Here is a 15,761-nt window from a genome sequence, read left to right as displayed (position 1 = left end):
AGATAATTAATAATCATTATGAAGTTAAATAAATGACATTTCTTTATTCTGTTTAATGTACTCTATTTGGACATAAACGGCATCTGTTATATCTTATGGATCGCTCTTACTTTAATACATGTTATAGTTTGAAAAATGTTGAGTCTCTGTGCTTCAAATTACATGAAATTTTGCATGTAATTTCTGAAACATATTGTTTTAAAACTCAGAAGCTACTTTCATTTTTCAAGCGGTTTTCGAAAGTTTACCTCGTCTTACTTCCCCTTACATTCCCTTTACTGCAGAGCTGGAGACGATCTGCACATTTCGGACGAAATTCAAGAGGTAACATCCACCGTCCCCCTACCATCGCTCCGCATTCAGTGGCCGAGGCGAGGATCGCGATGCGTTTAGGCCTGTTGCTATATAAGAAATCTGCTGGAGCATCGCCCTCGCGTCATATTATCATTAAAATTTTTTCCTCGTTTAACAAACACTATAAAATTTATATATGTTCATATGTTATACAGGGTGTCCCATAATTGTAGGACACGAACTCCATAGCGGCATAGAGCTAAGCGGGAGGAACAAAAAAGTCCTGTTTCATTTAGCGATATCTCACATAGTTTTTTAGTAATAACCGCGTAAAGTTTGGCGTTTGTCACGCCCATCGCAACCTACTACATGGGCTGAAAAGTCCTTGGCTTAACAATGAAAAAACGATTTTTTCAATGTAAAAAGTGTTTTATTCCTCGACATAATCTCCATTTAGAGTAATGCATTTAGTGTAACAGTCCGCTAACATTTCGATGCCGGTCTTATAGTGCTCGGTGTCAAATCCCTCAAAATAGGCATTTGTTTCCAACTTGACCTCCTCATTCGAGTAAAATCTTTTACCAGCGAGCCACTGCTTCAATCGGGGAAAAAAGAAATAGTCGCTGGGGGCCAGGTCTGGAGAATACGGGGGATGCGGGACCAATTCATAGCGCAATTTCTTTAATTTATCGGTCGTATCGCGAGCCGAGTGAGCTGGAGCATTGTCTTGGTGAAACAAAATTTTTTTCTTTGCCAAATGTGGCCGTTTGACCTTGACCTCGTCGTCCAATCGATCCAGTAATGTACAGTAATATTCTTTATTGATAGTTTTCCATGTTCAAGATAATCAATGAATATTATGTTATGCGTATCCCAAAAAATACTGGCCAAAACCTTGCCGGCTGATTGTTGTGTCTTCGGGCGCTTCGGACGGCTTTCACTAGGCAATAACCACTCCGCTGACTGCCGATTGGACTCCGGTGTGTAGTGATGGATCCATGTTTCATCCATTGTGACAAATCGACGCAAAAACTCCTTCTTATTGCGGTTAAACAGGGCCAGATTTTGCTTTGAAAGTCGAACACGTTCCGCTTTTTGCTCAATTGTCAAAAAACGCGGCACCCAACGCGCGCAAAGCTTTTTCATGTGTAAATATTCATGAATGATATGACCAACGCGTTCCTTTGAGATGCCTATGATGTTAGCTAGCTCACTCAATTTCATTTTGCGGTCATTCAACACGATTTCACTGATTTTCTGGATGTTTTCTGGAGTAACTGCCTCATTTGGCCTTCCTGAACGTGGTGCATCATTTGTGCTCGTACGGTTACGACGAAACTCAGCAAACCAATATTTGATGGTTGAATTCGGTGGGGCAGATGTGCCGTAACATTTATCAAGCCATGCCTTTGCTTCAACAGTGTTTTTCCCATCAGGAAGCAATGTTTAATCAAAACACGAAATTCACTTTTTTCCATAGTAAAGATAAATTCAGAGGTAACGTCACTTCGAAAGCTATAACTTGTACACGAGTCAAGGAAATATCATGAAATTTTTACAGCATCTAAGTTAAGGTTGGTACTCTATAAGAAATATAAGGATTTTTAGTTTGTGGCGCCATCTATATGTCAGGCCAAAGACTTTTCAGCATGTAGTATAGACGCTCCGCGGCGAGCTGTGTGCGTCGGGGCTGAGCGGTAAGGCGGTGCGCGTTGACCGCCGCGGCGGCAATGGCGTTTTGACGCTTTGACGCCGTCGGTGTGCGGCCAGGCGATGATGAACGCGCCGCGTGTACGCTGGAAATCTAACCATGTTTTCTCTTTGCCAAAAGTGTGTGGCGCAAATTTTTGGGTTGTAGGCGTTAATTAAACGTTTATTATACACGATGACAAATGCGAATTAAACGCAATTGTGCGTGTTAAAATTACTTTTTCGCGTAGAAACACTATCATTTCCACACCACCTATGAGATAGATAGCTTGGTGCATTTTTTTTTACGTGGTTTCCCCAGTAGGCCTAATCCACGGTTACTGATTAGTGTAGTAACTGTTCGAAGTGCCTTCCTCCAACTTGTAAGCAGAGTTCAGCTCTTCGTGTTATCTCTTGCATCGCACGGTGCGCCATATCTGGCGTGATAGTAGCGAAGGCCGCAATAATTGCTGCACGTACCTCCTCTTCTGTACCATCGCGCCGTTACTCGACTAAGGATTTGACATATCTCCATACAAAATAATCGAGAACGTTCAAATCCCATGACCGTGCCGGCCAAGTGATTGGGCCACCGCGACCCATCCACCTGTCCGGAAAACGCATATTTAATATTTCTCGCACTGCACGCGAAGAGTGCGCGGGAGCCCCGTCGTGCTGGAATATCATAATTTCACGTGCGCGGAGAGGAACGTCCTCGAGGAGAAGAGGTAGCTCGTTCTCAAGGAATTCCGCGTACCTCTGCCCATCAAGATGTGGCGGTAAATGCACCAAAGATTTGGATAAATGTAGGCGTCTCGATAATTCGCGCACACTACATTCGGGATCGTTCTCGATCTCGCGCAATACTCTCTCCTCGTCGCGGATCGAATGCAGGACGGGTGCACCAGCGCGAAGTTTATGGACCGGCAGGAGACTCCCCATTTCCTTTGCTCGTCTTACGCAAAATCTAATAGTATTTTGCGAAGGATGCCGCGCGCGATTAGGATATCGCTGTACGTAAAGACACGCCGCGACATGATCGCTATAATCCGCCCTCGCGTAGCACATCAACATATCAAAATATTCTTTCGCCGTGAAATCCATTGTTTTAAGGCTGTGATGCGCGGAACACTTCACAGAAGCTACTGCCGTTAAGAACGTTTTTTGTAGGCGATAGAGAAAAACAGAACATCTGAGATACGATCTTCAACTGTTTTTCTCTATCGCCTACAAAAAACGTTCTTAACGGCAGGAGCTTCTGTGAAGTGTTCCGCGCATCACAGCCTTAAAACAATGGATTTCACGGCGAAAGAATATTTTGATATGTTGATGTGCTACGCGAGGGCGGATTATAGCGATCATGTCGCGGCGTGTCTTTACGTACAGCGATATCCTAATCGCGCGCGGCATCCTTCGCAAAATACTATTAGATTTTGCGTAAGACGAGCAAAGGAAATGGGGAGTCTCCTGCCGGTCCATAAACTTCGCGCTGGTGCACCCGTCCTGCATTCGATCCGCGACGAGGAGAGAGTATTGCGCGAGATCGAGAACGATCCCGAATGTAGTGTGCGCGAATTATCGAGACGCCTACATTTATCCAAATCTTTGGTGCATTTACCGCCACATCTTGATGGGCAGAGGTACGCGGAATTCCTTGAGAACGAGCTACCTCTTCTCCTCGAGGACGTTCCTCTCCGCGCACGTGAAATTATGATATTCCAGCACGACGGGGCTCCCGCGCACTCTTCGCGTGCAGTGCGAGAAATATTAAATATGCGTTTTCCGGACAGGTGGATGGGTCGCGGTGGCCCAATCACTTGGCCGGCACGGTCGTGGGATTTGAACGTTCTCGATTATTTTGTATGGGGATATGTCAAATCCTTAGTCGAGCAACGGCGCGATGGTACAGAAGAGGAGGTACGTGCAGCAATTATTGCGGCCTTCGCTACTATCACGCCAGATATGGCGCACCGTGCGATGCAAGAGATAACACGAAGAGCTGAACTCTGCTTACAAGTTGGAGGAAGGCACTTCGAACAGTTACTACACTAATCAGTAACCGTGGATTAGGCCTACTGGGGAAACCACGTAAAAAAAAATGCACCAAGCTATCTATCTCATAGGTGGTGTAGAAATGATAGTGTTTCTACGCGAAAAAATAATTTTAACACGCGCAATTGCGTTTAATTCGCATTTGTCGTCGTGTATAATAAACGTTTAATTAACGTCTGCAATCCAAAAGTGTGCGCCACACACTTTTGGCAAAGAGAAAACACGCTTAGATTTCCAGCGTACACGCAGCGCGTTCATCATTGCCTGGCCGCGCACCGACGGCGTCAAAGCGTCAAAGCGCCATCATCGGCGCGGCGGTCAACGCGCACCGCCTTACTGCTCAGCCCCGACGCACACAGCTCGCCGCGGAGCGTCTATAGGTAGCGATGGGCGTGACAATCGCCAAACTTTACGCGGTTTACTAAAAAACTGTGTGAGATATCGCTAAATGAAACAGGACATTTTTGTTCCTCCCGCTTAGCTCTATGCCGCTATGGAGTTCGTGTCCTACAATTATGGGATACCCTATATATATATATACCAGGTCTGTAAATATGAAACCGGAATTTGCCCATAGATAGTCCTAGCTGTTAAGATATTTACTGTCAAAACATGTCATTGACGCCATTTCCATTTGTTGACATCTGACAAAGATTTTCAACTCACAGTAATACAAATTTCTTTCATCTGACAAAGATTTTCAACTCACAGTAATACAAATTTCATACAACAGCATAGGTTGTAAAAGCGTTGAACATGTCGAATTTTGTGCCTGCAACCTACGATTTGCGGACAGCATTGATTTTCTGTTACTATTTGAAGAAAACTGCTGCAGAATCGCATCGAATGCTTGTCGAAGGTTACGGTGAGCATACTCTTGATAAATCGCAGTGCTTTGAGTTGTTTAAAAAATTCAAACGTAGCGATTTTGACGCGAGAAACGAAGAACGTGCAAGACCACCGAAAAAGTTTAGAGATAGCGAATTGCAAGCATTGTTGGATGAGGATGACTCTCAACCGCAATAATAACGCACAGATCAATTAAATGTGACACGAAAAGCCGTCTCCATATGTTAGAAAGCCATGGGAAAAATGCAGAATATGGGAAAATGAGTTCTACGTGAACTGAATGAAGGACAGCAGGAAAACCGAAAAACCATTTGCGAAGTGCTGCTCGCCAGGTACAAAAGAAAGTCATTTCTCCATCGGATTGTGACTGGCGATGAAAAGTGGATATATTTTGAGAATCCTAAGCGTAAAAGATCATGGGTAACTCCAGGCGAACCATCGACATCGACTGCAAGGCCAAATCGCTATGGACGGAAGACAATGCTCTGTGTTTGGTGGGATCAGAAGGGTGTGATCTATTATGAGCTGCTAAAACCTGGCGAAACCGTTCATACTGAACGCTACCGACAACAAATGATCGATTTGAATCAAGCTTTGCGTGAAAAGTGACCAGAATATCAAAAAAAGCAGCACAAAGTGATTTTGCTTCATGATAATGCACCATCACACACAGCAAAACTGGTCAAGGAAACGATTGAAGAGTTTAGTTGAGAAATACTTTCGCATACGGATTACTCACCAGACTTGGCTTCGTCCGATTACTACTTATTTGCATCGATGGGACACGCACTTGCTGAGCAGTGCTTCACTTCTTACGAAAATGTACGAAAATGGCTCGATGACTGGTTTACCTCAAAAGGGCAACAGTTTTTTTGGTGTGGCATCCAAAAATTGTCAGACAGGTGGGAAAATGTATAGCTAGCGATGGGCAATACTTCGAATAAAATATTTTTTATCATTTTCATACAATAAACGTGTATTTTCTATACAAAATTCCGGTTTCATATTTATATACCTGGTTTATACAGGGTGTCTCAGAACTTTGAGACACGGGCTCCGCAGGGACATAGAGCTAAGTGAGAAGAACAAAAAAGTCCTGTACCATAATGTGAAAATCGTAATAGTTTTTTAGTAATAACCGCGTAAAGTTTGACGTTTTCCACGCCCAGCGCGGCAAGCTGTATGCGCAGAGGCTGAGCGATAACGCGGCTCGCGCTGACTGTCATGCGGCGTCAAAGCGCCAAGACACCATCGCGACAGTTAGCGCGAGACGCGTTATTGCTCAACTCCTACGCACACAGCTTGCCGCGGAGCGTCTATAAGCCGCGATGGGCGTGGAAAACGCCAAACTTTACACGGTAATTACTAAGAAACTATTACGATTTTCATATTATAGTACAGGATATTTTTGTTCTTCTTACTTAGCTCTATGTCCCTACGGAACCCGTATCCCAAAGTTCTGAGACACCCTGTATATACAGAGTGTTTGATAGCTGATCATGCAGACGAAAGTTGGAGATAGATTGGGTGTAGCTGAGAAGAAAAGTCATGTACCATAATGTCAAATTGGCAATAGTTATTGAGTTATTAATTAAAACATGTGAGCCAACGAGCGCGTAGAGAGCGGAGGGTAGCCGCAGTAAGCACGTAGACATTTGATACAGGCGGAGTCAGTGAGTGATGGCAGGCAAACGCGCGCGGCGAGGGGCAACGTAAGCGACAAGAGGCGTTCGCGCGCGGCGAGGAGCGAGCGAGCGCGAACGACGAGGAGCGAGCGAGCGAGCGAGCGCAAGCGACAAGAGGCGAGCAAGCGCGAACGATGAGGAGCGAGCGAGCTATAAGGAAAAAGCTATAAAGAAAAAGCTCGCTCGCTCCTCGTCGTTCGCGCTCGCTCGCTTCTCGTCTTTCGCGCTCGCTCGCTCCTCGTCGTTCGCGCTCGCTCGCTTCTCGTCTTTCGCGCTCGCTCGCTCCTCGTCTTTCGTGCTCGCTCGCTCCTCGTCGCGCGCGATCGCCTCTTGTCGCTTACGTTGCCCCTCGCCGCGCGCGTTTGCCTGCCATCACTCACTGACTCCGCCTGTATCAAATGTCTACGTGCTTACTGCGGCTACCCTCCGCTCTCTACGCGCTCGTTGGCTCACATGTTTTAATTAATAACTCAATAACTATTGCCAATTTGACATTATGGTACATGACTTTTCTTCTCGGCTAAACCCAATCTATCTCCAACTTTCGTCTGCATGATCAGCTATCAAACACCCTGTATATACAGGAAGTGGACAAAATAATGTGAATACCTGACTAATATACAATATTTGTTAATTAATAACGTATAGGGCCACTATTTACTTTTAAGACAGCTGTAATTCGTCGTGGAATAGATTCGTAGAATGTACGGATAGTATCCAACGGAATGTTCTCCCATTCTTCCACCAACATCTCCGCCAATTGCCTCAATGATGATGGAAGTGGAAATCTGCTCCTCACTCTTTGCTCCAAAACTCCCCGTAGCGGCTCAATGATGTTTAGATCTGGCGATTGTGCTGACTAGGGCAGATGCTTGATAATATTCCAATGTTCCTCGAACCAAGACTGAACTTTTTTGGCCGTGTGTATGGGCGCATTATCGTCTTGGAGTATAGCAGTGTTTGGCAACAATATATTGGTCATAGTAAGAACTTCATCATTGAGGATGTTTAGATATTCATTCCCAGTGATACGGCCATTGAGAGTAATAATCGAACCAGCGGAATACCATGATATAGCCGCCCAAATCATCACGGAGCCGGTCCCGTGCTTGACAGTGGGTAGTAAGCAGTCCGGATCGTAGGCTTCTTTGAAGGTACATCCATATATAAACCCGGCCGTTTATAGGGAACAAAATAAACGATGATTCATCGGACCATACTACATTCTTCCAATCAACAATCGTCCAAGTTTTATTATCGTGGCACCACTTTTTTCAAAGCTTTGTGTTGGCATCCATTATAAAAGGTTTTGAAATTGCAGCCTGCTATACATGTTACTTTTGTGAAGCTCCCGCAGCACTGTTTTCGTCGAAACAAGATTGTTCAGGTGACTGTTGAGTTTTGCTATCACTTTTGCTGCGATAGTTTTATGTTGGTTGGCCAAAATCCTTTTTAATATTTGGCGGTCCCTGTCTGTTAACATTGTTTTATGCCCACACCTCTTCGCAGATGTTGTTTTGCCATGTTTTATGTAGGCTGTCATCACAGTGGATATTGTCGCTCGTGAAACGTTAAACAGTTCAGCCGTTTTCGTCACAGATGCTCCTGCTAACCGAGCACCCACGATTTGTCCTCTTTCGAAGTCTGACAAGTCGCCCATTTCATCGTCTGATTGTTAACACCGTCGCAGAACAAAACGAGTAGTATACTGAAATATAAACTAGAACGGTTACTACGTAAAGTGCGCCATATACAGGTGTCCCATTTAACAAATAGGACAAGTGTCCCATTTAACCTGACAAATCGTAATATCTGGAAAACTACATGTCGGATAAAAAAGTGGGTAATGAAATTTGTTCGTCTCGAAGGGGGACATCCGATGATATCAAACTCGACCTCCCACCCCACTCCCGAGGGGTGGGGGTGGAGGGCAACTTTGAAATCTTAAATTTGAACCCCCATTTTTTATTGCAGATTTGGATTCTACGCCACAAAATACGTAAGTTTCGTTCGAAACTTTCTTTTTGATTCGTGATAGATGGCGCTGTAATCGCAAAAAATTAGATTTTCTGCAATTCTCCAGAAATGATCATTGGATTGAAAAATAAAAAAATACCTGTTCAATATTTTTAAAAATATTTTTAAAAAACATAATAATAGTTATTCCCCCCAATCCCCTCGGGGTAGGGTGGGTGGTAACGTTCAAATCTCAAATGACAACCCACATTTTTCATTGCAGAATTAGATTTTACGTGAAGTTTTTATGGAAACAATTTTTTTCATTCGTGATAGATAGCGTTGAATTTTTCCGAGAAACTACCTTTAGCGTTACCTAGGAACAACGACGAGGACGTAGTAGCTTTCTGTTCCCTTCGGGGTGCTTGTTTTAGGTGAGTCCCCTCGCCTCTCACCATCGGAGTGCTTGTTTTAAGTGAATCCCCTCGCCTCTCACCATCGGGGTGCTTGTTTTAGGTGAGTCCCCTCGCCTCTCACCATCGAGATGCTTGTTTTAGGTGAGTCCCCATTGTTTCCATAAAAACTTCACGTAAAATCTAATTCTGCAATAAAAAATGTGGGTTCTCATTTGAGATTTGAACGTTACTACCCACCCTACCCCGAGGGGATAGGGGGGAATAATTGTTATTATGTTTTTTAAAAATATTTTTAAAAATATTGAACAGGTATTTTTTTATTTTTCAATCCAATGATCATTTCTGGAGAATTGCAGAAAATCTAATTTTTTGCGATTAAGCGCCATCTATCACGAATCAAAAAGAAAGTTTCGAACGAAACTTACGTATTTTGTGGCGTAGAATCCGAATCTGCAATAAAAAATGGGGGTTCCCATTTAAGATTTCAAAGTTGCCCCCACCCCCACCCCCCGGGAGTGGGGTGGGGGGTCGAGTTTGATATCATTGGATGTCCCCCTTCGAGACGAACAAATTTCATTACCCATTTTTTTTATCCGACATGTAGTTTTCCAGATATTACGATTTTTCATGTTAAATGGGACACCCTGTATACGCGCCGCACCGTTCATACCTTGGCAGGGGGCCTAACATAATATTTAGCATGGTGTTCACATTATTTTGTTTATCCCCTGTATACAGATTGCGTGAAAAGTTCGCGGAGCGGCATCTATAAGTAAACGGTAGAATTATAAATTGTAGTTGGTTATATAGAATCACTCTTCACATGAACCTAGGTTAGGTTTCATTTCCATATGTCAATTTTTTCTGTGTTTACAAGCCAATTGAAGTTGACGTGTCAGTATATTTGTTTGCAATGGAAAATTTAAAACAGCATGCAGTGATTGAGTTCTTTGTTAAAAAAGATTTAAAGACAATGGAAATTCATTCCGAGATGGTAAATGTGTTAGGGGAATCTACTCCTTCAAAAACAATGTAAATGGGCACTTGAGTTTCAACGTGGTCGTACAAGCATTGAAGATGATCCACGCAGTGGATGTCTAAAAAGCGGATCAACACCAGAAATCATTGAGCAAATACACGTTATTGTTTCTGAAGATCCAAGTGTGACTACGCGTGAAATTGCTTATACCATAGGCATTTCAAATGAACGGGTACGGGATATTTTACATAAAGAATTACAAATGAAAAAGATGTTTGGAAAAGTGGTGCCGCATATGTTAACAATTCAACAAAACTCAATTCAAAAACTCGCTCGAAAGCAAATTTCTCAGCGTCACTTGGATCATTTTAAGAAGAATAAAACCGATTTTGTGCGTCGTTTTATAACTATGGATAAGACTTGGATCTATCACCATGATCCTAAATTGAAACAGGAACGTTTACAGTGGATTGAAGCTGGATGTTCAGCTGCAATGCAAATAAAGCATGAAAGATCGGCAAAAAAGGTTTTGGAATCAGTTTTCTAGGATACTAAAGGGATGTTGTTAATTGACTATCTGGAAAAAGGTAAAACAATTAACTCTGAATATTATTTTACCTTTTGGATCAATTGGATGCAAAAATTCGTGAGAAAAGACCTGGTTTGCAGCACAAACAAGTCATTTTTTACTAAGACAACGCACCTGCTCTCAAAGTGTTTTGTCAATGTCTAAATTCAATGAATTGAACTACAAATTGCTCGATCATCCACCGTCTTCGCCAGATTTGGCACCCAACGACTTCTATCTATTCTTGAAACCTGAAACAATTCCTCCGTGGAAAGCATTTTTTGTCGAATGAAGAAGCTATAGCAGCCGTAGAGGCATATTTCGCAGACCTTCCAGAAACATACGAGGGTGGTCCGATAAGTACTTAGCCTACAAAAGAAAAACGAAAATTTTGGAAAAGTGGCGATTTATTTCTCAACATAATCTCCTTTTAGCTCGATACATTTGACCCAGCGATGCTCCAACTTCTTTAACCCGTCCGAAAAATACGTTTTCTCGAGGTCTGCAAAGTAGGCCTCCGTGGCGGCGATGTCCTCCTCATTCGACTCAAATTTCTGCCCGGCGAGTGACTTTTTCAAGTTTGGAAACAAAAAGAAGTCGCACGGGGCCAAATCTGGAGAATACGGTGGATGGGGCAGCAGTTCGTAGCCCAATTCGACCAATTTGACCGTGGCGAGGGCGGAGGTGTGAGCCGGTGCGTTGTCATGGTGGAAGAGCACTTTTTTCTTCGCCAAATGGAGCCGTTTTTTCTGCAATTCGGCGTCAAATCGGCCCAATAATTTGGCATAGTATAGCCCTATGACCGTTTTGCCCTTCTCCAGGTAGTCGATGTAGATCACACCTTGTGAATCCCAGAAAACGGTGGCCATCACCTTTCCGGCCGATAGGACAGTCTTCGCCTTCTTCGGAGCACGTTCGCCGGGTGAAGTCCACTGTTTCGACTGTTCCTTGGTCTCTGGTATGTACCAGTGGATCCATGTTTCGTCGACGGTCACGAAACGACGCAGAAACTCCTTTGGATTGCGCTTACACAGCGTCAAACACTGCTCTGAAGTGGTCTCACGGTTGCGCTTGTTGTCCGGAGTGAGCAAACGCGGCACCCATCGCGCCGACAGCTTTCTCATGCCCAAAATTTCATGCAGGATATGACCCACGCGGTCTTTTGAGATGCCTACTGTCTCAACTATCTCGCGCACCTTCAATCGGCGGTCTGCCAATACGAGATCGTGGATTTTTGTCATGTTATCCTCCGTGGTAGCCGTTTTCGGGGCACCTGGGCGTGGCTCATCAAAAACCGACGTGCGACCACGTTGAAACTCGTTAAACAAATTTTTGACGGTCGCCATCGAAGGAGAAGAGTCACCGTACACAGCATCCAAGCGCTCTTTGATTTCGCTGCGCGATTTCTCTTCCAAAAACAAGAATCGAATCACCGACCGATATTGCTCTTTTTCCATTTTTCTAAAATCCGCGGACACGCCCGCTTCCACACGCGGTCAAAACAAAACTACGAGTCCGATTCGGCTGAAATTTCGACAGTAGCCGTCTACGAGAATGTACTACACGATAGTAAATTTCTCTTGCGATAGTAGCGCCATCGGGCGGTGAGGCTAAGTACTTATTGGACCGCCCTCGTACTTCCGCGATGGAATAAAATTATTGGAGAGCCATTGGGCCAAGTGTATTGAAGTTAATGGAGACTATACTGAAGAATAAAATCATTTGTAGAATTAGGTATTCTTTATTTCAGTTTCGCTCCGCGAACTTTTCACGCAACCTGTATACAGGGTGTTAGAAAAGTCTGGAAACAGGCAAATATCTCGAAAACGAAACGTTTCTGAGAAAAATGTTTCCAACCAAAGTTGTACGATTTTAAATGTTCTATTGAATGATCATATTCGTTTGACCTTGAGTGGAAGAGTCAAGGTGAGGTTAAGGCCAACATAATTTTTTTAAACGGAACATCCCATTTTTTATCACACAGTGTTAAAAATGACATCGAGGAGTTTCCAAAATACTAATCGATGACCTATTTTTATTGAAAATTATCTGAGTTATGAGCTTTAGAATTTACGATGGCGCCAGCATTAGTATCATCCAGAATGTACCGCGTGGAGGTTGCATAGTCGGACTTTACACCCCTGTGTGTGTGCGTGCGTGCATGCGTGCGTATGTGTGTGTGTGTCAGCAGAGATAAGGACCCCGCGGTTCGTCATTCCCGCAGTATTTAATGACTGAAAACCTTCTCTGCTGTGTATGTGCGTGCGTGCGTGCGTGCGTGCATGTGTATGTAGAAGGGTTTTTACTGAATTAAGTGTTCAAATTGTCTTTCGTCTGCTTGACAATATTCTAATCATAGATGAAGTTCATTTAAAACGTTTCGTCTCATTTCTGGTGAGATAAGATTTACTCGGTGCAGTGTGCGTTCCCTAAGGCCAAGTAAGCAGGTTTCGTTGCGTACACATTGTTTTTAACATACCCCCATAAAAAGTAGTCCAATGGAGAAAGATCTGGTGATCTAGAGGGCCACTCTATTTCTTCACGTCTTCATATCCATCAGTTTGGGAAAGTATCAATTTAAACTTGACGCACTACTACTGCATAGTGTGGCGGTGCACCATCTTGTTGAAACCAAATATTTTGTATATTTCCGTCAAACAAATTGTCAATAGCAGGAACTATTTGATTTCGCAATAAATCTAGATAAGTGTATATCCTCGCATCATCAATATTATAATTCTTTCCCTTTCAGTCAATACCATTTTGGCGACTACCGAAGGTAATTTCTTACTTTGCAAAAGAAATTACTTTGACCTTGATAAATGAATAAGTAATTTGTTATTTATATGACGAATACGATCTACATCTAGAAACTAGCATCTAATAAATTTTAATTTCCTTCGATAAAGATGGGCCTGATAATACCATATTCGCAAAAACCTGCCCATACGTTCAGTTTTTGGGGATACTGTGTGTGAAGATCACATATCCAGTGAGGGTTCTCGTCACTCTAATAGCGGCAATTTTGACGATTTACCGTCCCATTTAATTCGAAAGAAGCTTCATCGGAAAAAATGATATTATCAAGAAAAGTGTTATCATTATCGCATCGACGTATCATTTTATCGCAAAACTCATTTCTTCTATCGAAATCACATTCCACTAGCTCCTGAGTAAATTTTATTTTGAAAGGATGCCATTTCTCTTTCATTATAATTTTATGAATGGAAAATATACTAATTTCAGTCATCTGTGCTACCTTCCTTATCAAAGAATCAAGATTTTCTACAAATGATTGCATCACATCCAAACTCTTATTGAAATATGTCACTGATTTTGGTCTACTCTGCGGGCGATCCTTGATAGGTCCTGTTTTTTCGAATCGTCTGAGAGTTTTTGGATCTGTAGACTCTGAAATTGGTTCACGATCTGCACAAGTATCATTTAAAAAAGTCGCTATTTGTTCGAAGGACTTAACACGGACACCATATCCTCGCATCATCAATATTATAATTCTTTCCCTTTCAGTCAATACCATTTTGGCGACTACCGAAGGTAATTTCTTACTTTGCAAAAGAAATTACTTTGACCTTGATAAATGAATAAGTAATTTGTTATTTATATGACGAATACGATCTACATCTAGAAACTAGCATCTAATAAATTTTCTTCGGTAAAGAAGAGTCCGATAACCAAAACCTGTCGATATATTTTTTGGGGATATTACATGTGGAGATTACGTCTGTGCTACCTTCCTTATCGAGAAATTAAGGATGAGCTGCTACAAATGATTTGCAAGTCTAATAACAATTTACAAATAATTTCTTACAATGTGTACGCAACGAAACCTGCTAACTTGGCAGACCTTAGGGAACGCATACTGCACCAAGTAAATATTATCTCATCAGAAATGAGACGAAACGTTTTAAATGAATTTCATCTATGATTAGGACATTGTCAAGCAGGCAGAAGACAATTTGACCACTTAATTCAGTAAAAACCCGTCTACATACACATACACACACACAGCAGAGAGGGTTCGAAGTCATTAAATACTGCGGGAGTGACGAACCGCGGGGTCCTTATCTCTGCTGACACACACACGCATACACACATGGAGTGTAAAGTCCGGCCATGCAACCTCCACGCGGTATATCCTGGATAATACTAATACTGGCGGCACCGTAAATTCTAAAGCTCATAACTCACACAATTCTCAACAAAAATAGGTCACCAAGTAATATTTTGGAAACGCCTTGCTGTCATCTTTAACTCTGTATAATAAAAAATGGGGTGTCCTATTTAAAAAAATCATATTGGCCTTGACCTCGCCTTAACCCCTCTACTCAAGGTCAAACGGATGTGATCGTTCAATAGAACTTTTAAAACCTTATAACTATGGTTGGAAACATTTTTGTCAGAATCATTTCGTTTTCGAGATATTTGATCGTTTCCAGACTTTTCTAAAATCCTGTATACAGGGTGTTCCATTTTAATGTCACACTCCAAATAACTCTTCAGTATTGAAGTTTCAAGAAAAATGATATGAATAAAAATTGTAGGGATTTAAGTGAGCTACCTTATGATAATCTTGACTTTGACCTTGACCTCTGTATTCAAGGTCATTTAAAGGTCAACTTGCGTTTTTTAAATGGGAACATTTATTTTTTATTACACCAGTAGTGTTTTTTTATACCAGTTAATTTGAGTAACTTTTGTCTAAAACATTTTTTATTTGTCTAACATTTTTTGAGATATTTGAGGAAAACTTGATAACTTTTTCAATATTTAACTTACAATATCTCGCTAACTATTGGTCGAAATAAAAAGTGGTACTAGAGTTTCTTGCTTATTTAGTCTCAAGAATATATTCTTACAATAGCGCCCTGATTTTTGTTAATTTGTTGATTTTGAAATTTTCAAAAATCAGTAAGTTAACAAAAGTTAAGGCGCTATTGTAATAATGTATTCTTGAGACTAAATAAAGCAAGAAAGTCTCGTACCACTTTTCCTTCCAGCAAATAGTTAGCGAGATATCGTAAATTAAATATTGAAAAAGTTATCAAGTTTTCCTTAAATATCTCAAAAAATATCAGACAAATAAACAAATGTTTTAGACAAAAATTCAAATTAACTAGTAGGAAAGAGCAGTGTAATAAAAAATAAGGGTTCCCGAAAACGCAAGTTGACCTTAAAATGATCTTGAAAATAGAGGTCAGGATCAAAGTCAGGGTCATCATAAGGTAGCTCACTTAAATCCCTGCAACTTTTAT

The 15,761-nt window shown here is 42.0% G+C and overlaps 1 protein-coding gene across 9 annotated transcripts in view; it reads left to right on the top strand.

Moving 5' to 3' along the window:
- Positions 1–15,761, top strand: part of DNaseII (deoxyribonuclease II) — a 235,264-nt gene that overhangs the window by 74,353 nt on the left and 145,150 nt on the right. The gene's annotated exons all lie outside the window — the stretch shown is intronic.

The sequence above is a fragment of the Harpegnathos saltator genome, unplaced genomic scaffold (genome assembly GCF_003227715.2).
Source record: "Harpegnathos saltator strain DR-91 unplaced genomic scaffold, Hsal_v8.6 scaffold273, whole genome shotgun sequence".
Classification (NCBI taxonomy): Eukaryota; Metazoa; Arthropoda; class Insecta; order Hymenoptera; family Formicidae; genus Harpegnathos; species Harpegnathos saltator.
This window is presented reverse-complemented; position numbering and strand designations above follow the sequence as displayed.